The sequence below is a fragment of the Struthio camelus genome, chromosome 1 (genome assembly GCF_040807025.1).
Source record: "Struthio camelus isolate bStrCam1 chromosome 1, bStrCam1.hap1, whole genome shotgun sequence".
Taxonomy (NCBI): Eukaryota; Metazoa; Chordata; class Aves; order Struthioniformes; family Struthionidae; genus Struthio; species Struthio camelus.
The window spans coordinates 169,667,599-169,695,592 of record NC_090942.1 but is presented as its reverse complement, the minus strand read 5'-3'; the positions used below and the strand labels follow the sequence as shown (position 1 = coordinate 169,695,592).

General features: G+C 39.7%; 1 long non-coding RNA gene across 1 annotated transcript in view; it reads left to right on the top strand.

The window, feature by feature from the left end:
- Positions 1–27,770, top strand: part of LOC138065813 (uncharacterized) — a 38,384-nt gene extending 10,614 nt beyond the window's left edge. The window contains exons 2-3 of the long non-coding RNA XR_011138881.1: positions 6,048–6,097; positions 27,597–27,770. This is a non-coding gene — a long non-coding RNA (uncharacterized lncRNA). The remainder of the gene's footprint in view (positions 1–6,047; positions 6,098–27,596) is intronic.
- The last annotated feature ends 224 nt before the right edge of the window (positions 27,771–27,994 follow it).

The window sequence follows — 27,994 nt, the reverse complement described above, 5'->3', positions numbered from 1 at the left end:
TTTTTTGAGATGTTAATAAAATAGCTAACTTTCTTGAAAGAGAGTTTATGCTTTTCTTGTGGGATCTGAAAGAATCAGCAACTCCTGCTGCAAAATAGATTCCCTTAAAATTTTGTAGCCGCTTACAAGAATTTAATACAAAGTAGATTATATTTCTCTGTTATTTCTATGAGTTTCCGTTCATTTTCTCAGAATTTAATATTTTCTGTTACTGGGCTTTACTGGGCTGTACAGTTTTCTTGATAAAATTACACAGAAGTCTGTGGCAAACCTTAAGCATGAATAGCTGAATAGTTTTCAGTCTTCTGAATCAACACTTTCTGCTATTCCATCCGTAAGCTTACTGCATACACTTTTTACAGCTGTGTTGTGCTAGTATTGCAAACTAAATTGCCAGTCACTGCTGGGCTTTATTGTTTCTTGGTTAATTTATTAATATTAGATTTATCCCAAAAGACACGTACTCCAGATTCAGGGGTATATTATATATATTCAGAAACAAAAACATACCAATATTTTACTTTTTCAATCTAAATCTCTACTTTTGTTCTCCTCACTATCTCATTTAATTCAACCCTCCCAAAATGCAGTAAGATAAGATAATGAGATGCACTTTCAATAAAATGCTTGGGAATTTAGCTGTGTGCCTCCGATTACTGTTAACATAAAATACAAGAAATCTTTCAATATTTTGTTAAACATCCACCTCCAAGGTAAAGAAAGAAGAAAAACAGGGCTGAGAAAATCTTTTAAATCTATTTCATTCTGTAGAGATGCAGAGCATTCCGCAGAGATGCAAAACAGGTGACTTCAATAAGAGTTTAGGGATGATTTCTGTAGCATTTATTAGCAATTCTGAATTTCTTTTGTAAAGCTTTAGCAGAATGCCCATTACCTTTCTGGTTTTTTTCCCTTTGTTAAATTACTATTTAGCTAATGTCTGTTTGAAATGATGGTATTATTTTTTATTAAGAAACTTGCAGTTTTATAGCGCTTTTATTGAGAAATGCCAATAAAATAATTAACATAAATTTCCTGTTCTAAAACACTGAAATATCAAAACTTTATTTACTTTTGAAATGACATTACGGACAATTCTGCACTTGATCTCAAACAAAATTTTAAATTAAAGAAAAAAGAATGAACGCTATTGTTATACTTATTTTACAGATAGGAATACATAGTACTAATTTGGAAATCTGCATTAGAGCAATGATTAAAAAGAAGACAAGAGTTTCTCACTCTTGTGCTTCAAAGAAAGTTCCACGCTTTCAGAAGGTTTCTGAATGCCAATAAAATTTGTATCTCCTTTTATGAGTTTATACTCCGAGAGTCAATTTACATGTGGTGTCATTTCAAAACAGTAGCCAGTTAGCTAATATTTTGCTATTGACAGCATAAGGAATAGTATCAATTTCCTAAGGAGCAGCAGCAATTTTGAGACTATTGCTTGAAACATGCCTGAAGATTTGTATCGGAAATATATGCTCAAGCTGGTCCTGCTTATTCTTTATTATCTCTAATGATCCATTAAATGCTCAAGAAATATTTTACAGAGCCTCTCAGTTATTTCCTCAGTGAAGCTAAGCCTTTGAAAATAAATCATCCACCTATTACTTCTATTAAATGTTTTGTCTGAGGCTCAAATACTTGCGAAACCCCGGACAATATTTTCAAAGATACAAACACTGCTTACTATGCTCTGCCATCTTGCTTTGACAACTTTAATTTCAAGTGTCAAACTTTTCTAATGTGAACTCTGTTAATTTGCTATCTTTAAAATCCTGTTTGTTTAAGTGTTTCCCATTATACAGCGGTACACTCTTTTTCATCATTTTGTAATCATTGTCCCTACCTTAAGACATTTAACCTCTTACGCTAATCCACTTCCTCATTACTCTTTTTGCTGTTTTTTTTTTAGCTTTCTTTCTGGTAAGCTATGTTGTATCGTCAAGTGTGTCCATGGATGACGTGCTGTGAGAGCAATATAATATATTTCTGCAATTCATTTTTTCTTTAGCAGATTGCCTATGTTGTTTTTAATTGAAGTTTCCTATGTGAATTCTAATCAGGTCCTTGATGTGAAATTATTTACTGTAATGTGTATTTGTATACATTATGAAGTTGTCTTACAAAACGAAAAAAGATAAAATAGCATTAATGAATTTAACAATTCACCCATACTTGTAAGAGCACTTTTTCTTCACAAGAATATTAACCTAGTCATGCATGGAATATGCTGCACTATCAATTGAAAGCTAAATATCTGCCATTACAATGTTATGTGTCTGATATTTGAAAACAACTTGCTAGGCTTTTTAATATTTAAAAGTGCTTGATAATTTTGACAGAAATATGATTTTACATAATTTTCTCATATGAAAACAAACAAGATATCTGTGAAAGCAAACAATTCAATGAAGGTACTTCATTGCTTTCTGGCCTGTTCATGGTGTTAACACAAATCACTTCAGGGAGCTGGATATTGAAACTTCACACACAAAATATATCTTAGGTTATAAAATATGCTTATGAAAAGTTCCACATTTTCATACCCTACAAGCTTTTTCCCAGCTTTATTCCCTACAGTGTTAGAAACTTACGGCATTGATGGAAACTTTATGTAAATGTATGTGATACTTGAAAGAATTAAAATATTATCATTTCAACATATTACTGTGAGATATATTACCTCTTTACAGTATATAAACCTTAATCTTTTTACTAGTAAAACAAGTGATAGATATTCACAGTAGCTATGCCCAATCTCATTACTTTTATGTAGCAGAGCAAGAATCATGGAAATAGAAAGGGTAAATGATGAACTAAAATGTTTAAACCATTCACACTCTTGGATAAACAATGGGAAAGGCTACTCAGTGTGGTGGAGGATATTCTTTCTGATAGCACCATATCACCTAGGGTAAAGAGCTTTTGTAGGAGAGTTAGACTCATGCTCCCTCAGGCTAAGGGGCAACTGACAATCTGGATGCCTACGGCTGGAATAAAAGCTCTTATCCAGAGGCTGTTATTTAAAAGATGGAAACCTTCTCTTTATGTTATTATTTGTAAGGGCATCTGAGTGAAATAGGTACGGAGAGAATACAACTAGGAGTAAGATTCTTTTGAAAGAGCCCTGAGAGCATCCTCCGCCCCAGAGGTTTGGCTGCTGAGGCCAGCAAAGGGAAAGGGGAGGACCACGCACAGCTGCCCTATTTCTGAGTTGGCCCTGGAGGGGCCAACATCCAGGAAGCAAGGTGCACTCAGGGCCCTGAAAGCGGCCTTCCCCCTCAACAAGGGTGTCTTCACACTTCATACAGCTCCAGGGTCAGAGGCGCTTGGTGAGAAATGCTCTGCTTGCAGCAGGGGCATACACATCGTCTGCTGCTCCATAAGCTAATTCAAAAGTCACTGTGGGGTGTTTCAGGGGGCGGTGCAGCTCTATGGATCAGGGTGACAGCAGATCAGTTGCCAGTCACCACGGGGCCAGGTCAGGTGTCACCAGAGGCAGGGAGAACAGCCCTCAGTTGCACTATTGCTATGTTGGCTCTGAGCCCAGGCAGCCAAACCTCCAAGAAAGGGCATGCTCTCGGTATTCTTACGTCTTCCAGGTGTTACGCATGAAAGATTTGGTTGGAGGGGGGGGGGTGTTGGATTCTATATCATCTTAGGATCCTTAGGATTACCTTAGGATCTCAAATCAGATATCCAATTAAACTTCCTACTCCTGCATTCACAAAGTAGGAGAGCGGTGCTTTCAATCTGGAAACACTAACATAGCAGTTATATCTCCACGCAGGCAGCTTAGCATGTAATTGACCCCATGAGAGTGTTTTCCCCATGGTTCAAAACTTACCTGTATACACACCTGTGTGCTGAAACTGTGGCTACGTATCTTCACACAGGTAATTAGCTACAATCAGTTGATGAGGATAGAGATAGTGGGTTGAGTGATAACAGTGATTCCTAGGCTGTAGTGTTTGAAATCTTACTTCAGGAAGTACGAATCAGCTTAAAAAGAAGATAGAGGCAAAGGGGAGGGATGTGCACCCGCTCCTCTGTGTGTGCAGTACAGGCTACTGGTTTCTTTGGCTTACCTCCCCAAAATCTATTGTTTGTGAAACCTATTGTATTGTACACTGTAGGTTTGTACTATCTAAGGGCTGAAAATGTTTTCCAGTAATTATGTATAACAGAATACAGCACTTATATATGGATAGATATACATTTATATATCTATATAAAATTAAATACTGAATTATGTGTATACATACATATATTTATACACACACAAACACACACAATACGTGTACATAAAATGCTGAGTTGTCTTCCTCTCATAGGTGGAGAAAGTCCCACTAGAGAAAGTTATATTACTTGTGACAGAGAATATTACTGAATTTCAATATTGGTAGGAAAAATCTTTGCAATATACTTGTGAAATAAATATTTTATTTAAATATTAAACACAGACTTGGCATGCATCTTGTTGATGTCACTTAGTAAATCTGTATATGAATTAAAACTCAAGCTTTCTTGAGCACTTCTTCCAAATACGTAATGTATCATTGTATTAGAGCTGTTAATCATCTCCTCTAAAGAAGGGATTTCTAGGATTCAAGACAGGCTTAGTAGTACTTAATTTGAGGTCAGTTATAGTTATTTTGTCGTGAAATGTCTGTATTTCTACCTTTCTCCTTACCTATGCCATTCTTTTCATTTTGATTCTGATCTATCTTCCTTCTAATCTCAAAACTCCTGCTTTTTGCAACAGAATTTTGAGAATTTTGAGGTATCCAGGAAATAACAGAACAGGTAATTCACATTTAAATAGCTTTGTAAATATTTCACAAATCTTACTGGTCTGATAATTCAGCATCTGTAAATTGAAATAGTCAGTTTTTTGCTTCTGCAGAGTTATACTGAACATCTTTGAAATATGTGTTATTCAGGGGATTCTTTGTTGTTTGTTCTGCTGACTGGGATTGAATTTTATGTTGTTTTTCCATTTGTAGGTACTGAGGGGAATACCTTTCATAATTGGAAATAAATTGGATGTGGGGAGGGAATCCTGGATCTCAAACATTGCTGGGTTTTAATTTTTGCCTTTAGTTCTTGATAAAAAAAACATCAGAAACTATACCATAAACAGACAAAATTAATAAAGCTATTTTGTTCATCTGTGGGGTTTTTTTGAGGGGGAGAGAGCTGGTATGTTTTCATATTAAGATCCACTTCTTAATGATACCATCTGACCTTACATTGAAAATCAATTTAAATAAATGAGGAACAGCTGCCAAAAATATGCTTTTGTTTATCCATTAAATATTAAATTGTAACATTATTAAATTCAAGTTTATATTTAGCTTACAAAACAATTATTGAAATGTATCATAAGAACAACAAATGTTTTACAATATTGTGTGAACAGTTATGTAATAAGACATAGTAGTTGAGAGCTTATGGATTATTATCAGAACAAGGGCCATCAAGTAGGGATATTGTGGGGTGTATCTTCTGCAGACTACCTGAGGAAATGGAGAATTAAGATAAGGTATTCTTTAGACAATTAGAAGGACCTTTACTACAGTAGGCCTGTTGCAGTCAAAATAGTAGAAATACTAAGCAGGATTTAGTTAAAATTAAATTATTTTGAAAACACATGGAAGCATACTAATACTGCATAACTATTTTTTATAAGCATTTTTGTACATAGTGGCACATTAAAAAAAAAAAAAAAAAGGCATCACTAGGAATAGGCCTCAGCTCTTGTGCTAACTGTGATTTATTCTAACTGTGCAAAGCATCAGTCCTGGCCTTTTAAACTTATTATCAACTTGGTATGAGAACTGGCTGTGTGAGCCAGAGTTTGGAACAAGTGTCTCTTCTGCAGGTTAAGCGTGGGATAACAGCAAAGCTGACAAAAAAAGCTTGGAAACAGAGGGCTCAGAACCATAAACAACTCAATGATGGTCAAGTACTAGTCATTGCAGAAAGGCAACCTCAGGAGCTTGGAAAGGGCTGATTTTTTTTTTTTTTTTTCCTAGAAGACAAGCAGCAGGAGCTAAGCAAGGGAAAAACTCTACTAAGTGATAGGGTAAGTCACCTGCCCTGGCCTGGTGAAGTAACCCTCTCCCTCAAAGCATCATGCAGCGCGCATAGTCTGGGGTGGGGGCCAAGGGCTGGGAACTGTCAGAAGATGGAAATATAAAACATAAGATCTCGAATTTGGGGGTGGTGGGGAGGAATGGCTTGATGGGAACAGAGGAGGAAGACAAGTCTGTTTATTTCATTTCCTCTTTCCCTTGTGGAAGAGCTCTCAAGCCTGACCTCAGTGATTACCAACAACCAAGGACCACCGCCTTCAGTGCTAAGTATCAGCCCTGCGGTACTGTGTACTCACAGCTAACGTAAGGTATGAGCGTTAAGGACTGACTGTTTTGCATAGGTAGTGATAATGGTGGATAACATACAAGACCTGGCCACTGACAGTGTGTGTTATTAATGAATGTCAATCCAGTAAAGCATTAAAACAGTTTGAAGTCGGTCTGATTCATCAGTCTTCTAAACTCTCCTGTTATAACCGTCTCCAGATCTCCGAGGTCTGTGTATTGAGACGTATGCGCGTACACACACATGCACGCGCACACACTCTTTCAGCTACAACGCCTTTCCTTTGCCTCTGAGCCTTTAACGGCAAGGTCTGCTCTCAGCCAGGTCTGCTCGCTCACTCCGATGACGGGGCTGACAGCGGGGAAGCACCACGCTGGGAAGACTGAGCGAAGAACCACTCAGGTGGCGTGGACCCCCACAAGCTTGCGGCAGGGCAAGACAGGACCCATCTGAGGGCGGGAGGGTGCGGAGGAAAGCGCCTCCACCTCCTGCTGCCCTGGGAAGGTTGCAGCGCTCCCTGAGCGAGCGAGCGAGCGAGCGAGCAAGCGGCAACTCCCGCCAGGCGGGTGGGCGAGAAACACGTGAGTGTGGGGGGAACCGGCCCCGACCAGCTCCGACCAGTCCCAGCCCGACCTGGTGGTGCTGCAGGGAGACCCAGCCTCGCCACCACAGCGGGTTGGGGGGAACAAGGCCCATTAGCTTCACCTCACGCCCCGTGAAACCAATGCTTCGGGAAGCCATCACCAGGCATGTCTGAAGTGACAGGCATTGCTGTCTTCAGCCCCAAATGATTATGTATAGAAAAGAAAGTCTCAGACGGGCACAGTGAAAGGATGATATGAAGCCAATGCAAGGTGCATCAAGGAAATTTCTGATTGGATATTAGGAAATATCCAATTAGAGCGCAGCCAACAGAGGCAGCGAACAGATGCAGCAGTTTGCGCAGCAGTGTCTGGGCTCTGCCTGGGCCTTTTGTGGGCCTTGTTGGGAGTTGTGGAGACTTTCTGGGGACCCCCGAGGAACTAGACGGTGCTTGCTGCTAGCAGGAAGGGAGAGCTGGGCAAGGACTCCTGCAGGGGACCTTGACTTAACTTCTCCTGGGAAGTTCTAGCTAGGTGGGGCTGCTGCTAACGAGCTCTCTGGGCTGCCCTGGTCAGAGGGAGCTGGGGCTTTTGTTTCAGGTGGCTCCTGATTGGGTGGGTCAAGCACCCTTGTGAGTCACTGCTAGGCAGAGGCCTATATAAGAGCCAGGCCTGGAGCGCAGCTCCCAGAGTGCAGCTGACAGAGGCAGTGAACAGATGCAGCAGTTTGTGCAGCAGTTTGTGCAGCAGTTTGTGCAGCAGTTTGTGCAGCAGTTTGTGCAGCAGTTTGTGCAGCAGTTTGTGCAGCAGGGCGCCAGAAGGCAAAGAAGGCACCTCTCCATTTTGCACAGTGGTGTGTCCTTCCCCAGGGCATGGTCATGACACACCGCAGAGCACGTCCAGTGGCTGCGGGAGGTGCTGCATTGGCTGTGTCTGAGGCTTCAACCCAGACAGACCCTCAGACAGCAGATGCAGCTCTGCAGGTGCCAGGCTGCAGGGAGTGCCTGGGGCCTTTCTGTGAGGCCTGGGCTGACAGTCAGCTCTCCTGTGTGAGGTGTGCTGTGGTTGACCAGTTGCATCACTAGATAAGGGAGCTACGGGAGGAAGTTAGTACGCTGCGTAGCATCTGAGAGGATGAGCAGGAGATTGACAGGGCATTCTCGGAGACTGTTCAGCTCCGGGAGTCCCCTGCCCCCACTGCAGCAGAGTTGTCAGAGGGCTCAGCACCGTGTGTAAAGGTGCATCATAACGCTGTTGAAGAGGGCTGGAAGCTGGTGACCTCTCGTAGAAGGAGAAAGGCTCTTGCTCCTCCTCAAGAGTTGCCTGTGAAGAACAAGTTTAGCGCCCTCCAAGCCGAGGAGGAGCTGGGCATGGCTCCAAGGGAGGCAACTGGCCTGGCAGACACCATGCCATGCAGGAACCCCCGGAAGAAGCGGCAAGTGATTGCTGTGGGTGACTCCTTGCTGCAGGGGACAGAGGCACCTATCTGCCGACCTGACCTCTTGTCCAGAGAGGTTTGCTGCCTGCCGGGGGCTCGAATAAGAGATGTCGTGGAAAGACTGCCAAGGCTTGTCCATGCATCAGACTACTACCCTCTGCTGATCTTCCAGGTGGGTGCTAATGACACGAAAGGCAAACTGGAAACCATCAAACGGGACTTCAGAGCTCTGGGAATGGTGGTGAAGGGTCTGGGAGCCCAGGTCGTTTTCTCCTCAATCTTGCCTGTGAGGGGGAAGGACGGGAGGAGGAGTGGATGAGTTTTCCAAGTTAACAACTGGCTGTGCCGCTGGTGTTGGCAACAGGGCTTTGGTTTCTATGACCATGGGACGCTGTTTGAAGATCAACAGCTGATGGGGAGGGAGGGGATCCACCTTACCAAGCGGGGCACGTGTGTCTTTGCCAACAGATTGGCCAGCCTGGTAAGGAGGGCTTTAAGCTAGGCAAGATGGGGGAAGGGGAGTGGTATAGTGGCAGGGGAGTCAGTAAAACACCGCTCAAGTCAGGATGCCTCCAGCAGGTGCATACAGCCAGGGGAGGCAGCATGGGACATGGCTATGGAGGATCTTCTTGCACCTCTTCTGGGAAGCCTGCGTGCTTGACTGGCTCTCTGAAATGTCTGTATACCAATGCACGCAGCATGGGGAATAAACAGGAAGAGTTAGAGATCTGTGTGCGGTCACAGGGCCATGATCTCACTGCAGTTACAGAGACATGGTGGGATAGTTCACATGACTGGGATGCTGTCCTGGATGGCTATGTGCTTTTTAGGAAAGACAGGCCAGGAAGGTGAGGTGGTGGAGTTGCCCTTTATGTGAGGGAGCATCTAGAATGTGTGGAGCTCTGCCTCGGGGTGGATGAAGAGCAAGTGGAGAGCCTATGGGTAAGGATTAAAGGGCAGGGTAACATGGGTGACACTGTTGTGGGGGTCTACTACAGGCCACCTGATCAGGAGGAAGTCATCGATGAGGCCTTCTACAGACAGCTGGAAGAAGCCTCACGATCACAGGCCCTGGTTCTCCTGGGGGACTTCAACCACCCTGACCTCTATTGGCAAGACAGCCCAGCTAGGCACAAACAGTCCAGGAGGTTCCTGCAGAGCATTGATGATAATTTCTTGACCCAGGTGGTGGAGACGCCAACGAGGAGAGGTGCAATGCTAGACCTTGTACTAACGAACAAAGAAGGTCTAGTTGGAGATGTGAAGATTGGGGGCAGCCTTGGCTGCAGTGACCATGAGATGGTGGAGTTCAGGATCCTGCGAGGAGGGAGCAGGGCAATGAGTAAGATCTCAACTCTGGACTTCAGGAGAGCAAACTTTGGCCTCTTCAGGGAGGTACTTAGGGGAATCTCATGGGGTAGGGCCCTGGAGGGAAGAGGGGTCCAAGAAAGCTGGTTAATATTCAAGCATCACCTCCTCCAGGCTCAAGAAGGTGCATCCCTCTGAGTAAGAAGTCCAGCAAAGCGGGCAGGAGACCTGCCTGGATGAGCAAGGAACTCCTGGCCAAACTCCAGCAGAAGAAGGAAGTGCACAAAATGTGGAAAAGGGGACAGGCCACTTGGGAGGAATACAGGGACGTTGTCAGAGTGTGCAGGGATGCGACAAGGAAGGCTAAGGCCCATTTGGAATTAAATCTGGCAAGGGATGTCAAGGACAACAAGAAGGGCTTCTTCAAACGCATCAACAGCAAAAGGAAGACTAGGGAAAACGTGGGCCCGCTGCTGAATGGGGCAGGTGCCCTGGTGACAAAGGATATAGAGGAGGCAGAGTTACTGAATGCTGCCTTTGCTTCAGTGTTTACTGCTAAGGCCAGTCCTCAGGAATTCCTGACCCTGGGGACAAGAGAGGAAGTCTGGAGAAAGGAAGACTCTCCCTTGGTGGAGGAGGATCAGCTTAGAGATCTTTTGTCCAAACTTGACATCCATAAATCCATGGGCCCTGATGGGATGCACCCACGAGTGCTGAGGGAGCTGGTGGATGTTATCGCTAGGCCACTCTCCATCATCTTGGGAAGGTCCTGGAGATCAGGAGAGGTGCCTGAGGCCTGGAAGAAAGCCAATGTCACGCCAGTCTTCCAAAAGGGCAAGAAGGAGGAGCCAGGGAACTACAGGCCTGTCAGCCTCACCTCCATCCCTGGAAAGCTGATGGAACAGCTCCTCCTGGAGGTCCTCACTAAGCATTTGGAGGACAAGAAGGTGGACAGAAGTAGTCAGCATGGCTTCACCAAAGGGAAATCATGCTTCACCAATCTGATAGCCTTCTATGATGGAATGACTGGCTGGGTAGAGGAGGGCAGAGCAGTGGATGTTGTCTCCCTGGCCTTCAGCAAGGCTTTGGACACTGCCTCCCATCACATCCTCCTAGGTAAGCTCAGGAAGTGTGGGCTAGACGAGTGGACAGTGAGGTGGATTGAGAACTGGCTGGATGGCCGAGCTCAGAGGATTGTGGTGAATGGCGCAGAGTCAAGTTGGAGGCCTGTGGCTAGTGGTGTCCCACAGGGGTCAGTCCTGGGTCCAGTTTTGCTCAACTTATTCATCAGTGACCTGGAGGAAGGGACAGAGTGCACCCTCAGCAGGTTGGCTGATGACCCAAAACTGGGGGGAGCGGCTGACACCCCCAGAGGGCTGTGCTGCCCTTCAGAGGGACCTGGACAGGCTGGAGAGGTGGGCGGAGAGGAACCTCCTGAAGTTCCACATAGGCAAGTGCCGGGTCCTGCCCCTGGCAAGGAATAACCCCATGCATCAGGACAGGCTGGGGGCTGACCTGCTGGAAAGTAGCTCTGCCGAGAAGGCCCTGGGAGTGCTGGTGGACAACAAGTTAAGCATGAGGCAGCAGTGTGCCCTGGTGGCCAAGAAGGCCAATGGGATCCTGGGGTGCCTGAGGCAGAGTGTTGCCAGCAGGTCGAGGGAGGTGGTCCTTCCCCTCTCCTCAGCCCTGGGGAGGCCTCACCTGGAGTCCTGTGTCCAGTTCTGGGCTCCCCACTGCAAGAGAGACATGGCACTACTGGAGGGAGTCCAGGGGAGGGCTGCAAAGATGATGAGGGGACTGGAGCATGTCTCCTATGAAGAAAGGCTGAGAGAGTGAGCTGGGCCTGTTCAGCCTGGAGAAGAGAAGACTGAGAGGTGACCTGATCAAAGTGTACAACAAGTATGTGAAGGGAAGGTGTCAAGAGGATGGGGCCACACTCTTCTCAGTGATGCCTGGTGACAGGAGAAGAGGCAACGGGCACAAACCGAACTGCGGGAAGTTCCATCTGAACATGAGGAAGAACAACCTTGCTGTGAGGGTGACGGAGCCCTGGAACAGGTTGCCCGGAGAGGTGGTGGAGTCTCCTTCGCTGGAGATATTCAAAACCCGTCTGGACACGATCCTGTGCAATGTGCTCTGGAGGCCCCTGCTTGAGGAAGGGGGTTGGACTAGATGATCTCCTGAGGTCCCTTCCAACTTCAACCATTCTGTGATTCTGTGATAAAAGGCTTGTATGTTCTTCTAATGTATTTATTTTTTTTTTTAATTAAATTGGGATTTTCCTTGAAGGCATGCATCTTATTATGCATTTTGTGCTACTTTGAAGGCTAAGTTGATAACTGTATGTTGACTGGTTACATCTGACTTCACAAAAAAAAGTTGGTGCTTTCCAGTCAATGCATGTTTAAATGTTAGGCCCTCAATTCCTTCTTCCTGTGAAAAACATGAAGTAATCACTATGTGTGTAAGCACTCTCCATTTACTCAAGCCACTTACCGGCATTACAGCAATTTTGAGGAGCAAACTGGGTACAAGGAAAGCAAGTACAATGAAATGAATGTGATCTCCTCAGTCAGCATTTTTTTTCCCTCCCCCTTTTTCTTTTCTTTTCTTTTCCTAATCATTTGTCTTGCCAGCATATTTCATGAATGTTAACTGTACTGGCCTATTCAGTGAATTTTTAAGGTCCATAGTGTCCATATGTAATCTACACTTGGACTTCTCACCAAGTAACTGCTGTTAAAAAGCAAGCAGGATAGGAATATACACACTACCACATACCTTGCTTCTTAGTTCTCATTTGAAGTAACTATAGTTCTGTCATTTAATGTTACTATATGCAATTTAACTTAGGAAATGAGCTACAGAGCACACAAGAACCCACCTACTTGGTTTCTTGATTGATTAAAACTCCCAGCCTTAACAATATAAAAAGTGCATATGTAGCTTTTATACTGCTAAATTATTTAGTCTGAATTTTAAATGGGAAATAAGTGGAATGGACTTCTCAGTGCTTTCTTTCTGTACTTAAGTGAAATGATACATGCTATTGCTGAATCAAGTAATTGTGGAGATTTTATGGGATTTTGCTCCCAAATCATTTTATTTGTTACTACAATAAAAGCCTATTATCCAGTCTTGCCATGAAGGGTTTATTTGCATTTGAGAATAAAAGCATTCTTCCTTCCATCTTCAGCACAACTTTAAAAAAAAAAAAAAACTCAACTGTTATTTTAATCAGTGTATTTATTGTTTAATCTTTATTACTGTACTAAAATTCATTTGTTCTAAATATTTATAGCAAATTTTAATTATACTGATTTAGTATTCAACAGGAAGCATCTAGATAAGGGCGGCATAACAGAGTAGAGAAACAGAACAGAGACATTTTGTAGCTTGTCTTCTACTGAATCCATAGGAATTGAATACTAGCATGCTAAAGTGTTGCAACTAAAGCCTCAGAGATATAAATACAAATCCTCTGCTCAGAAGGTTGTATAAAAGAATTCAGCTGCAGGGTTAGCATACTAAAGAGCCTCACAGTAGCAAACTAAACAGGGAGGCACAGGCAAGTGTTTTCCCAGTGTTTGCTGTTAGGTTACTTATGGCTGATGAGCACTTTCCCAGACAGACCCTGGAAAAGCCTCTTAAAGCTAGCACCAGCACTAACTGACAGATAGACAGTATGGATAAGGTGCTCCTGTTTTGTAGGGGATAAGTTCAATTGCACAGCTATGAACTGTGGCCTACTATTTGCTCTTAAGGACAGAGAAGGGGCCTTGACTAGCTCTATTTATAGCATAGTTTTAGTCAAGACGATTCCATTTGAAATACACGCTTTACTACTGGCTCTGTGTAATTGTGAGCAATTAACTTGAAAGTAGATCTACAGTAGAACTATAGTCAAAGGAGTCTAGAGAGCTATTCAGCTGACCACAGGTATTAGTCCAATTTGTGTGAGATGAGTAATTCTCTAGACTCCATTGACCATATTGATTAGATTTTTATAGATTATAATGAGACCTTACAATATAAGTGTCCACCTGTGACTAATCACCTAAATTTTTGAATCTGGATCAGCAGCTGAATCCCACCCAAAGGTCCATTTATAGCTGAAGTGTAAAGATGACTTTCCGAACACATTTCATCCTGTAGTAGGCTGAGTGAGTGTTTAAGATAAAATAATCTGCCTCCCTACTTTTTACCAAAATTAATTTCCACTTCTTGATTTCCAGGTGATCCTTCCCTTTTAGTTAAAACAAAAGTATCCACTCTCCAGTTACCCTATTTATTTTACATGTGCTTTCCATTACATTCCAATGTGTCCACTTAGTTCTTATTGGAAACTTGGTTTTATCAATTTTGTGTTTCGTAATAAGGCACAAAGTATATTTTTCTCTACTGCTTTAGAACTCCTAATAGTGGTAAAATGAGGTTGGTATTAAGCAAGGAAGAAAAAATAGGACTAAAATTATGTTTCCTGATGATAAATATGTCATTTGATGAGAAACGCTGAGGTAGAGGGGTATCAGGGTGATGCTTGTGTGCATGCTTAGGGTGCTTAGTCTTGAGTTCCAGCTCAGGTTAGTCATTGGGTCCAGGAATACTCCAGCTAGTTTCTGCCTAGGTAAGACAAGGGACTGATTTGCACCCAAGTAACTGACTGAACTTTTAGGTGGATTTGTAGCCAGGTAATTGAGTGAACTTCTAGCTGGTTTCACAGCAGAGGAATTAGCTAAATCATACCAGACCTGTGGGAGCAGAGAGTTTGAGAAGCCCAGAAATATGCTCAGTCAGCTCCTCCTTTGACCAACTAATAGATATTATTCATATGTTTAAAGGTGTTGATTAATGCCCTGACAAAAGCATTGGGAGACTCTTCCAGGGAGTTCCTGCTGTAGACAAAAGGAATAAATTGTACATAAAGAGGACAATTTGAAATAATCAAATATAAATTTCTGCTGCATATACAAGAAAGGTCTGTACACAGTTAAGATAGAACGTGTTTTGTACGTGGTTTGAGATAATCAGTAGCAGTGGGTCATATGCATGCTGGAGTGGTCACATAGGATCAGGGGCCACCTGGACTGTTAGAGTTCACCAGAAGAGCAGTTTGATGAGTCTAACCAATCTAGTCAAAGATGCCTTTGCAAGGACCCTTTCAACAAAGACACCAATTGCCATTTGAATGGGAACCGATGATCCCATTCAAAAGATTAGATTATGCACATGAAACTTTATCCTATGCTAAAGATCCCAATAAATTATTTTTTTAACTGACGTTTCTGTCAGTGAGTGTCTAAGCAACCAGACCTAGAATCTAGCTTAGCCTAGTTTTTCTTTGATTTTTATTTTTAAGTTCTGGGACCCCAAAAGTATTTTTTAAGAGTATCAATAAAGCTATCAAATAATGAAGAGTTAAAATTTTTCACTGAGCATGATCTGCTTTAAACAACATAGTAATACAGCATCATCTAATAATGTATAAAAATCATGGGCTATATATTTTGATTAAGATATTAAAAATACACTATAGAAATATATATGATCACTTACAGCAAACAGTCATCTCTTTTGTTCAGGTATATGCAAAGCTAATTCAATCCTTTTGAAAAAATACATAATTTGTATTCTTCTCTCTAGGGTGCAAGTTAATCATGAGAACGGATGCACAGGAGACAGCTAACTTGTCTTTTTTTCTTTTTTTTTCCCCTAAACAATCTAAAAGACAAAATAAACTCAACCAAAATACAGTTAGCTAGTTCTCAAGTTACATATTTAGAAAAATAAGAAGATCTAAATTTATTTTAAAATTTAAAAAGTTGTCTGCGGGGACCGATCAACCATGTCATTTAGTCAAACATTACAGGGATGTTCAGGAAGATTTTGAAGCTAAATACATGGAAACTTATTTGTTTGTTAAGCTATGTATATAATGATTCATTTAATAGATGTGACTTTCTAGAGCATCCTAACCTGTGAAAGCAATAAAGCACATGTGGAAGGATAAGCAGGCAAATAGCCTATTAAGTCTAAATGAACAGGGGCCTAACTGACAGACAGTGAGGCATTTTGAACTCTTAAAAGAAATTTGTCACTAATGAATGACTCCTTTTACGATGTTCAGTAATCAATGGAGCTCTGGAGGAAAATAAAGAAATCAATGATTGAAATTGCTGCAGTAATGTCAAAACATCTTAGCTGTGAGAAGAAATGTTTTTTGTGGCCCCTGAGAAATCTTACAGATAGTCTTACAGATGTTATTAAAAGATAGTTTACTCATGAAGCAGAGAACAAGCAGAAAAGTACCAAGTGAAAGTACTAACTCTGCATTTACAAAAAAAAAAGAGTGACTATAGGAATTTATCACCTTTGTTAATATATGTCTAGTAATTTGCATTACATGTTTGTATGCTAAGATTTTTCACTCACACAGCTCCATGTATTTGAATCCTTTTACTAGTTCTTAGAAAATCTGCCTTTGATCTTCAGTAACAAAAACCTTGCTTGTTTTCAGCTCTACATAAATGGCTTGTATGGAAACTGCAAACAGATGAAAACTGGTATCCCGAATGACCATGTCATAACAAACAGATGCACTGAAGTCAATTCACTTAAAGCAATTACTTTTGCTGTCAGTGATTAGTTTATAGGTTAATTTATTTTCATAGATTCTCAGGGATGCCAGCTGTTTTAGTTCTTTGCATTTTTAATTTTTTTACACTTTTTTTTGAGTGCCAAATCAAGTGTTTGACATAAAAGTTTATTTGTACCATAAAATAAATAAAAATCAGTTTTAAATATCAACTGGACTTTGCAATAGTATATCTTGCTCTGAGATCTGATATTAATATCTTTGCAAAGGTAGGAAATAATACTTATTTATCTCTATACAGATTAAATGTTTAAGCTGGAAGGAAACAGTTATATAACTAATAAAAAATTGCTTGAGGAAAAGCAGAAAAGAAGAGAACAGAAGAACTTTTTGAGAGACTTCTCTATCATTTCTTAATTTCAAGGCAAGCAAATATACGGACTCTTCCAAAAAGTTAATTTGTGAAAGACATAGAAGTAATTCAATTGAAGAAAGTAATAAACTATTTTTTGGCCACTCTGCCTTTCTATTTTAAAGTTATGACAAGAAGCTAGCAGCTTTACATTATAGTACAATGCTTTGTTAAAAAGCATTCTGAGTCTTAGCAGTTTTGCTACAAAAAGCAACTTAAAAGATTGGTTTATCTAAATGAGAAGGTACAATTATTTTTAGCTGAAAACATTTAAGGAAAAAATAAAATGCAACTCCTGCACTTCTGCATATGCTGTACTGTTTCTTTGTGCAATATTCTTAACCAGTTACTTCCTGAATATTCACTGACATGCATCTCTTCTCTTCTGCTGTGCAACCCTGTAATGGTCAACAAAGAAAGTCACAAGCTGTCTTTATTCAAGCCATTGTATTGTATTTTAGAGATGTACAAAGAAATAGTTTGTCTCAATGTATAAAGACAAAACAGTAAGACATAATAGCTGTATAACTGACCTCTTACAGACAAAAGAACTACTACCTCTGTGGTTGCCATCAGCTAATTCTTTCTATCTTATTATTTATCCTCGTATCAATATCTGTTCTGTCTTTCAGTGTATGTGGTGTTATTATAGTCTGGCTGGTTCTCAGGACACTGTCTGTGTTAGTTTATCTTGAGAGTTATTTGTATGCAAATTCATGCACAACTACATCATTTTATTATTGAATTATAAATAGCAGCAATCCTATTTCAGCAAAGTAGTTTACTAGCTCCAAAAAATATGCAGCTTTATTTCTTCTGAAAAGTGAGCAACTGAAGGCTTTAGATACTGACATTAAAGACTACCTTCATGGTGAAAGGTCTGATAGGCCTGGAGACTGTGATGTAAAGTCTCTGCGCTTCACTGCTAATCTATCTCAGCACTGAATGTAAGTACCCTGCGGACAAGAGAGGAAGGTTGGAGAAAGGAAGACTCTCCCTTGGTCGAGGAGGATTGGGTTAGAGATCTTTTGTCCCAACCTGACATCCATAAATCCATGGGCCCCGATGGGATGCACCCACGAGTGCTGAGGGAGCTGGTGGATGTTATCGCTAGGCCACTCTCCATCATCTTGGGAAGGTCCTGGAGATCAGGAGAGGTGCCTGAGGCCTGGAAGAAAGCCAGTGTCACTCCAGGCTTCCAAAAGGTCAAGAAGGAGGAGCCAGGGAACTGCAGGCCTGTCAGCCTCACCTCCATCCCTGGAAAGGTGATGGAGCAGCTCCTCCTGGAGGCCATCACCTCCAGACGGGTTTTGAATATCTCCAGCGAAGGAGACTCCACCACCTCTCCGGGCAACCTGTTCCAGGGCTCCGTCACCCTCACAGCAAGGTTGTTCTTCCTCATGTTCAGATGGAACTTCCCGCAGTTCGGTTTGTGCCCGTTGCCTCTTCTCCTGTCACCAGGCATCACTGAGAAGAGTGTGGCCCCATCCTCTTGACACCTTCCCTTCACATACTTGTACACTTTGATCAGGTCACCTCTCAGTCTTCTCTTCTCCAGGCTGAACAGGCCCAGCTCACTCTCTCAGCCTTTCTTCATAGGAGACATGCTCCAGTCCCCTCATCATCTTTGCAGCCCTCCCCTGGACTCCCTCCAGTAGTGCCATGTCTCTCTTGCAGTGGGGAGCCCAGAACTGGACACAGGACTCCAGGTGAGGCCTCCCCAGGGCTGAGGAGAGGGGAAGGACCACCTCCCTCGACCTGCTGGCAACACTCTGCCTCAGGCACCCCAGGATCCCATTGGCCTTCTTGGCCACCAGGGCACACTGCTGCCTCATGCTTAACTTGTTGTCCACCAGCACTCCCAGGGCCTTCTCGGCAGAGCTACTTTCCAGCAGGTCAGCCCCCAGCCTGTCCTGATGCATGGGGTTATTCCTTGCCAGGGGCAGGACCCGGCACTTGCCTTTGTAGAACTTCAGGAGGTTCCTCTCCGCCCACCTCTCCAGCCTGTCCAGGTCCCTCTGAAGGGCCGCACAGCCCTCTGGTGTGTCTTTTGTTGCTCCTCCATGGTCCACCTTGATCCTTGCCTTGTCTTGTCTTTTCCCCTAAACATCCCAAAATAAGTTTTACATATTCTCACTATTAAAGTATCCAACAGTAATTTTTACAAAATTCCACAACAGCCCCTTAAGAGACTTACAATAATCTTGTTTCCCTCTCCTTCTTACTAGCTACAGAGTTCTGGCTGAACGTCTCTAAGACTATATTTGTGTGGTTCCTTCAGTGGCCTTTCAGTCAGTTACTTGAGAGCTCTGATCTTCAATATTGTTTCCATTTTCTCCTATTTGCTAGGGTTTGTGTATATAGGTCTTTATTACTTTTCTAGTCTCTCATCTTTAGTTTTTATGTTAACAACTAATAATATAAACATAAATAATAGATAGAAATAAAATATGAGCAATTATAAAAATAAATAATAGCTGCTAACCAGATAGCTTTACAAAAGAGATGTTCTTACATTCCAAGCATCCATATATCCTTTATATTCCATGTATCCTAATATTAACCAGATACCTCACAAACTGGATGCCCTTACATTTTAGATATCTTCATAACTTTTACCCTTCATATATCCTATAGGTACTGCCAAAGACGAAAACTCATTTCACCTGAAAATGATTACATGAAAATTAATGTCAATTGATACAGGGGAGGAATTCATTAAGAGGAGATGGAATTAAATGAACTAAGAAGAGCAGCAGCAGTTTGAAAAACACTGGTGGATTTATTTGTGCAGGACATGTCATTGAACATTAAATACTGAAACAGCAAAGCTATATAATCATGTTCATTACGTTCTGTGTGTTGTCAGTTATAAGGATTTGGGGAAAATTGTCAGGATTGTCAATCACTGCCTCTGCAAATCACACATTTGTGAGGCACCTGGTGCTAAATTGTAGACACAGAGAGTGTAGTAATTTTTCACAGATAATCTTGGTCAGAAATCATGGAAGGAAGTATGACTTGTTAAAGTGTCCAATGAGTCTGTAAGTCAAATATATAGAATAATGCTTTTCTAACTGATTCCTCTCATACTATTGTCATTTAGCACATTCAGCAAGTTGCTATAGGTTCCACAACACTGAGAGCAGAACCTATAAAGCACTAGACATTGTTCTTTTCTTCACCCTTTAAATATTCTTTGATATCAGATTTCCCCTACTGCTTTACATCTTCAGATTATTCAGAGCAGGATCTCTCCCAAATTTAGCTGTCAGTAGTGAAAGCGTGTACATCAAAACTGGTTACTCTTAGTTTGCTCTATGTTTAACCAATGGAACTAAGCAATTCTGGATGCTAGTTCAGCTGAAATATTTGAGACATTTAATTTTAGGATGAAATAAATTGTCCTCCAAAAATATCTATTTATTGCTCCTAACTACAAAGGGAACTTAATATGATAAAATGAAATACAGATATCTTCACTGTGAGGTTACTTCCAGCCTCTAAGCCTTGCATTTACAGCCAGAGCACTCATACAGTCTAAACTGACTTATGTGTGTGTATGTAGTGGTGGTGGTGGTGGTGGGAGGGGGCACTGAGGAGGATTCCAGTTTGGTTTCATTTGACCAGCTCAGTCAGTTGATTGCTTACCTAGTCACCTGCCCATACAGGTGAATTGATTTTCCTAGCTAACAGACAACTTACCCACCTAAGCAGTTTTCAATTGTTTGGAAAAATAAGAGTATACCTTTTATGTTAGCCTTTCATCCATACCTATTGGAATTTCACACCACATAGAAGAACTGTCACAGAGATACCTAAACATAGGCAGGAGGTAGTTTTCTCTGTAGCCTTTCAATTATGCCTAGCTCTTCCCTTGAGCTACACATTCAGTATTTTCTTTAGTAACATTGCTTTACAAGGAACTTGAAATGAAGGGTGAGATTCAGTTCCAAAATGTAGACATCATCTAGGTATCTAAGTATGCACATCTACAAACATAATTAGAGTTAAATAAGTTGAATACATACAGTAAATGGAACCTAGGGAGTTACTGAGCTCCCCTTAGACACCTATAGTTGGTCAAATAGATATTTTGAGATTCCATTGACTCTTCACTTGGGATAGCGTCACTTGCCTAAATAGAGGCATTTAGTATTCCTTCAAGATGCTTCTAAGGTATCCCCCCTGGCTTCCCAGTACTGAGCCAGGGAGGTAAGGATCTCTGATAAGTCCTAAGGCATATCCAATAGCCTTTTGTAGATACCTTAGGTGCCTTGTGTCACTTCAAACAGCACTGGATGCCTAACTATTGGCAACTGAATTGAGCCTCTAAGGGCCTAAATTAAGTGGCCTGAATCACATACCATAGTGTGGCATTATACAATAGAATGCCATTTAGAGTTTAATTTGTGTTGCCCAAAACACTGACATTACAGAAGCAATTGCTTCTGGGGTGAATTATAAAAAAAGGAAAAAAGGTCTAAATTTTGTAAAACTAATAAAAGCTAAAACAATAAAAAGTAATAAAAAAGTAAAATTAGAAATTAGTTGTCCATTGATATAAACAATATAAAATTGACATATCTTTTCCAAGTATCTGTTTGTGTTGTGTGTATATGCTCACAGTTTTGTTATTTTGTGAAATACAGAAAGCTGATATTAGAGAACAAGAATTTTTCATTAAAAAAAAACGAAAGTATCTGTTTATGCACAAAGTGGATTGTCAGGTAGTGATGAAACAGGAAAATGCATACCTAAGTTCAGCATTAAGTAAAAAGATTGTGTTCTTCTAAAATTTCTCTGAAGTAAATTGACCTTTTATATCCAGATATGATAAATTTGAAATGGAAGCCAGATATTGTATTAATGAAGAAAAATTTCTAACAGTCTTCCTAGCATTTGTTTGCTCATCAAACTAAGGTTAGTGCTTCATGATCTGCTCCTGAGTCAAAATGTAACAACTAAAATAATCATCTAAAGGGAAGCTCATAACAGCTATCAGCAAAAATCTAAAAGAAAATATTAGCATAAAAATGCAATTCATGTTGAAGTCTGACAGCATATTCAACAACAACTTATTTTTGTAGCTTCTCCCTTTGGTGCATAGTCATAATGAATGCTTTTAACTTCATCTGTCCTTCAAAACATGCAATGTAGCCATCTATATCTGGACTTATCATTTAGATGACACTTAATGGGAGAAAAAAGGTACTTGTGAGGAATGATTCATCAGACCTATTTTATGTTTATGTAAATATGAAATCAGAAACATTATAAAAGTTCCCATCTCTGTCCTTTAATCATAAGGGGAGTTCAGACAGTGAGCTGAAATGGTGACATCTGAAGTCAGGTGGAATTAATTCCTTTACCAGGAAGGATTTAACTCTATCCTGGTCTAAGATGGGGATACACTTCTGTTCCGTGCTGGGAGACTTTACTTAGCTCTGTACTGGGGCATGGCCAGGAGCAGAAGTGTTGCACTCTGTCTTGCAGAAGAGCTTTACTTTCCAATCTGTGACAGAGAGAAGGAAGCAGAAAAGAGCCTGGCTTGAGAAAATGAATGATGAAAAACAAACAAACAAACAAACAAAAACTAAAAAAAACCCACACACACAGCTGAGTTGTGAACTCGGAGAACAGTCTATGCCAAGATGAGAGAAGATGGGAAAGCTCTGTTCTTCTACTGAAATTAGTTGCACACAGGTATAATCTGGTTGCTGAGATACTTACAAGTATTCACAGATGATCATTGGGCTGGAATTGAAAATGTAGTAATAGCCCTTTTCCAAAATATTAAGAACATTATTATCCCTGCATAAATGGTTTATAACTCAAACCCTGTTTGGAAGTTCCATTGAGAACTTATTTTCAGATAATGCTGTTTTTGCCTTGCTACACAATTATGTTTATCTTCACTGTGTAGTATGAGGGATTTTTTGGTGCTTCTGTATCTATATGATTTTTTCCATGTTTTTTCCCATTCAGTTCATGGGTGCATTTGAGTTGCCTTCCATCTTTTCATAAAAATATGTGCATATACACATGTACAAAACCTTATCTGCTTTTTGTTATTTAAATACAGTAACACTTGTATAATTCTGATTCAGCTTTTTTGAAAGGTCTTATTTTTACATTTTTCTACCTATTCCGAGTGACTACTACAATGACTACATATCTATATATTTATTTGATTATTTATTTTGATCAGAAGTATGTAAAGAATAATAGTCTACTATTTTTTGCTTGTTAGGCTTACAATAATTATATCTAATATCAACAATGTGTAACTGCTACATTTTTCCTTACCATTGCCCTTTGTTTTCAAATACACAAAAATAAACAAATTTCAGTGAAACTCTTCACCCAAGGAGCATCACATCATATTTTCAAGTTCTGTAGCTGGTGCAAGGTTTCCTCTATACTGTCTGAAATTACTTAATCTTCATCTGTACTATTTGAGGTTACTTCTGAAGAATGACAATTCAATCAGTCAGCATGACTGTTCAAATTAATATAATTATTCAAATTGATCTTACACATGTTTTTCATAATGTAGAATTTAATTAGATAACATTAAGTTTTCAAATTTCATAATAATGATAAAATCTTTAAATAGCCATGCTTAAAAAATGTAACAATGTTGGCAAAAATTAAAAAAAAACATTTCAAAAATGATTTGACCAAAAAACAGCTACATAAGACAGGTCAGAGGAAGAAGTTTCTGTGAAATCATTTCTCCCTCTCAGGTTTATACATTATAGTCTACTAAAGGTTTATTAATATGCTCTAGCTACTTTGTACTATTCTAGTAAATATAAAGGCAGTTTGGCTAAAAAAATTACACATTTGCTATTGTGTTAATCAGAAGATTTCTGAAACGTTATCATCACTGGCGTCAGTAATGTTCTGTACTTACTTTAACCAGAAAAAGATTTGCTTGGCTTGTAATAACAACACAAGATAGCCAGAAGAGCAAACTGAACAACCTTACATGCTGTTTTTAATAAAGACCATGAAAGAAAACTAAGTTAGTAGCTTCAAATTTTTAAGTCAGGCCTGTGTTTATTTTCTGTCAGACATCTCACTAACTTTGGCAATGTAATACACTGTGCTACATGCTAAGAAACATTATATTTGACTACCACAGATGTCTCTGTAGGCGTATGCAAAAAGCACCCATCGTACTATCTTTTAGCATACTATCTTTGATGTTTTCTTGATTAATATTGACACTAGGTGATTATAAACTGTTAAATTAACATTCACAATCATTTGTCATGGCATCCACCTGAGGAAAGAAGTATCTTCAACTAATTTTTTGCAGCCTGGTAGATTTGAGATATAAAAAAAAGCAGAGTGAGAAAGGCCCTCAAGTCTTAACTAGCCCTCTGCAGTCCTCAGATACTTAAATACAGAGAGACTACTAGCTGAAATACCTCCTTTGTTGTTTCACCAACTGAGGAAACAGAGGTTCTCTTGGATGACCAGAATTCACATCACTCAAAATCTTAAACTTGAAGGCAAATATTCTAAACATGCAACTTAAAAATTTATAGGAGAAACAGAATGTTGTCTTCAGTAATTAGTACTATATATGTATTACTCTTCATATTATGTTAAACCTATCAATCCCTGAATATTAGATTCATAGTCCTTAGAGTAGTTTAAGTGAGGCATCAAAGCTGAAGAAATCACCACCTAGTAATCCACTCATGGTCATTCTATAAATCAAATTTAAATAACTTTTTTTTTCCTGTTGGTATTATTTGTATCATTTCAATAATTACAATCAGTGTTGTTCAATGTTTAATTTACATTCAACACTTCATAATCTAGCCAAAAAAAATTTGCATTTTTCAGTGTCCCACTGCATGGTTCCAAATGGTTTTTATATAGGATTCTAGTTTCTTTAGTATGGGTGTGTGTGTGAGTATGTGTGAATGCACGTGTTGCTGCAGATTATCATGATAATATTTCAAACCCAGTCTTCTCACGTTCTTTCCCGAAGGCCTTATATAACTGGTGTACTGGAAGAGTGACAGATTAGATTCCTGCAGGATGAGACAACTTCCTGAGCATATGAGCAATTGTTTAATACCCTCCTTTGAATCTCTATAGGAAGAAAAACTGGAATTGTGCTAAAATGATTATACTTGCTTCAGGTTAGACTGACATCAAATTCACACAGTCTCTAAGCCAAATACTTCGGTAAACAAAACAACAAGGAGAAAAGAAAATCAGTCTCTCTGATTTATCTTAGGGTCCTACAACAAAGGAAAATGATCCAGATAGCTTCACTGATGTAAAACATTGCATGCTAGAGGTTAAACTGAAGAAGTAAAATATATAAAAGAGTACTTATTTGCATAAAGGTAATGAGAAAGACAACTAAGGCAGAAACTGATTTAACTACACATATGCATTTCTTTCCTACAAGACTGAGACCAAATCATCTGATACCTGTAATTTGACATCTTCCTGTACTCCTTGCTAGAAGGCTTAGTTCATGGTTTAGGTATCTTTGGTAGGCTCTGTGCTATGAAATCTCAGATTTAATTTCATTCTGATTATGTCTATAACATTGTTAAAAAGTTGATGATCTACTTGAATTCTATAGTCATCTTGTCACTTAAAATGTAAGAGCTGAGAAAATTGGCTCCACTTAAAAAAAAGTCAGATATGAGGGGAATGCAGTGCTCCTAGATAATTTGAAATACAATTTTCTCTATACTTAGGGGAAAAAAAAATCTAAAGGTTTGATTGCCAGCACATTGTGGCCAGACAGAGCAGCAAGAAGAAATTAAAGCTGCTTCACCATTTTCAGTGAATGACCTGCCATATAGGGTGTTCACTTGGAAAGAAAGCTGCTTTTTGAAAGAAAATAGTAATATAAGAGTCTAATCCTAGAACTGTCTTTCAGGATCAGGATTCTAATTTTACAGAAGCACTGAAGTCTTGAAATAAAAATGTAAACTCATTCAGGCAACAGAATTTCAAACGTCCTTCTCTATAATGTTTCCTCTTCCATGGTATAGGCTCAGGACCTTAACTAAGTTAATTCCTTCTTATGAGTCCCAATTAACGCACGCAACTCTCTCTCATTGTAGAGCCGTCTAAGCACTACTATAGTGAATTTGACTCCCAGAGCTCAGTCTGGCTCTTTAGTGTTACAGAAGTCATGACTTTATAAATTTACTCTGATTTTAATCCAAAGCCATCTTAATAATTTTTATTGTATATGTAGCTATACACATATATAAAAATGTTATAGAATGAGATGTGAGATATTCCGTTGATTCTTTAATATATGACTTTAAGCAAATGAGAAAGGGAATGTGGAAAATCAATTTATCAGAACTTAAAGATTATGATATAGTGTCAGATAAGAAAAGATCTGTTAAAAAGGAGACGGTTGTCATAATACATGAACTGTAAAGTACAGATGGCATTAGCTAGGGAGAAAATAAATCTGTTTATGACTAGAGGGGAATCAACTACCTGGAGGTTTTCAGGGTGGTGCATTGGAACTGACTTGATGAATACTGTAGTTTGTGGCCCTAGCACAAGAACTGGAAACATATAAATGCAATTCGCTAAGTTACACAGAGTTAGGAGACATTCTTAATACAAAGGAGGATCATATCCAGCATCCAGAAATCCAGTTTGGATAATCTGAAGTAATAAGAAATTGTTTGAAATCTAAGGAATCAAAGAATAAGGTTGTACTTTTAGAGAAGAGTGAAAAGGATAATGAGCTCTAAACAAAGGGCTCATGAGTTGGAAATGACTGTGAAGTTAAATGATTGGTATATGCACGTAAACCATCAAAATGTGAACCTGAAAAAAGATAAATGTAATGCTAGAAAATATGATCTATCTCCAGTTGAATCAGAGAAATGTTCATCTGATTTAAAATACTAAGGCTTCATCTAGAATATTCTATCCCAGTATTAAGATAAATTCAGACTGAAAGAGGATGAAGAGGATGCTCCTGGCTGATCAAGGAAATACAGAGCCTGCCACATAAGAGAAGGCTAAACACAAACTTTTTAGCTCAGCAAAATAAAGATAAGAGTGAACTGTTTTTTTTTTTTTTCTATAAAAAAACTGAAAAGGCAAATATTAAGGGCAATTCCACTGTAGTTTTTCATAGAGAAATCTGATTGACTTAAAGACTTTGGTTTGATTATTAAAGGTTGGTGCAACTATGGCGTAGTTGCTTAGGACAGTGGTTTATTGGATTTAATAGACTAGACGGCTCTTTCCATATATTTTTCCCTGTCAGCACATCAGAACCCCAGAAGACTAGTCTTTTTTTTTTCCTTTCTTCTTATATATGTCTTTTTTATGTGAGTGTCTCATTAAGGCTGCTCTAACCTATCCTATTTTCTTCTTAGTGTTTATAGTGTAGTGATATTCAAGGTTGTTCTCATATATGTCACTCTCCCTACTTAATTAAGATAGTCTTGTCTCATTATCTTCTCAGCCTTAAAATGCAAGAGCACTGACTGGAAAGTGTTCAAAAAAGTGTTCTATTTATCCTGCAAAGATAGCACAACCATAAGCGATAGCTGAAAGGCAAAATCTCGTTCAGAGAAAAGACAAATTAGGGTGAAAACAAGATCAGCAGTGAAGTAAGTGCCAGTTAAACTCATGCAAGTTTATGTAAACCCCTGAGGGTGTTTTAGTTCCCATGTAGGAATGCTGGGTTCACGTGTTTGCTGTCTTTGTTATTTTTTGTATCTCTCCAGATTATTAGTTATTTTGCTTCTGGAAACAGTCATAATGCTTTTGCACTTTTAATTACAGCTGATGTTGTTTGACAAATTTAGATATCTCACCTTTTTTTTTTTTTTTCATTTACAGAAAAATCACTTTCTGTTTGGACCCAGGCCTCAATTAGATGAAGATAACAGACAATCAAAAAAGAATAAAGATTTGTTTATCTTGTTAATAGTTAGTTACAATTTAGATAAACTGGAAGACACAGGAGTTAGAAAAAAATATTTTGTACATCCTATCTTTATCACTAATCCTATTGCTTAATATCAGTCTGTTTACTGAGCCACTTCATTTTTAATAGATCACTTGTGAACAGCTGAAAAGTTACAGTGACTCTGTCCTAATGTTTCTTTGGATCCCTGAGCAAAAATTTCTCCATCTCCAGTATTGTATAATCTTAATCAATAGAAGTTCGGGGTTGTACTTTGTTATAGACTGGTATGGAGCAAGCTCTTATAACTTCCTTAAAACTTTTACTATAG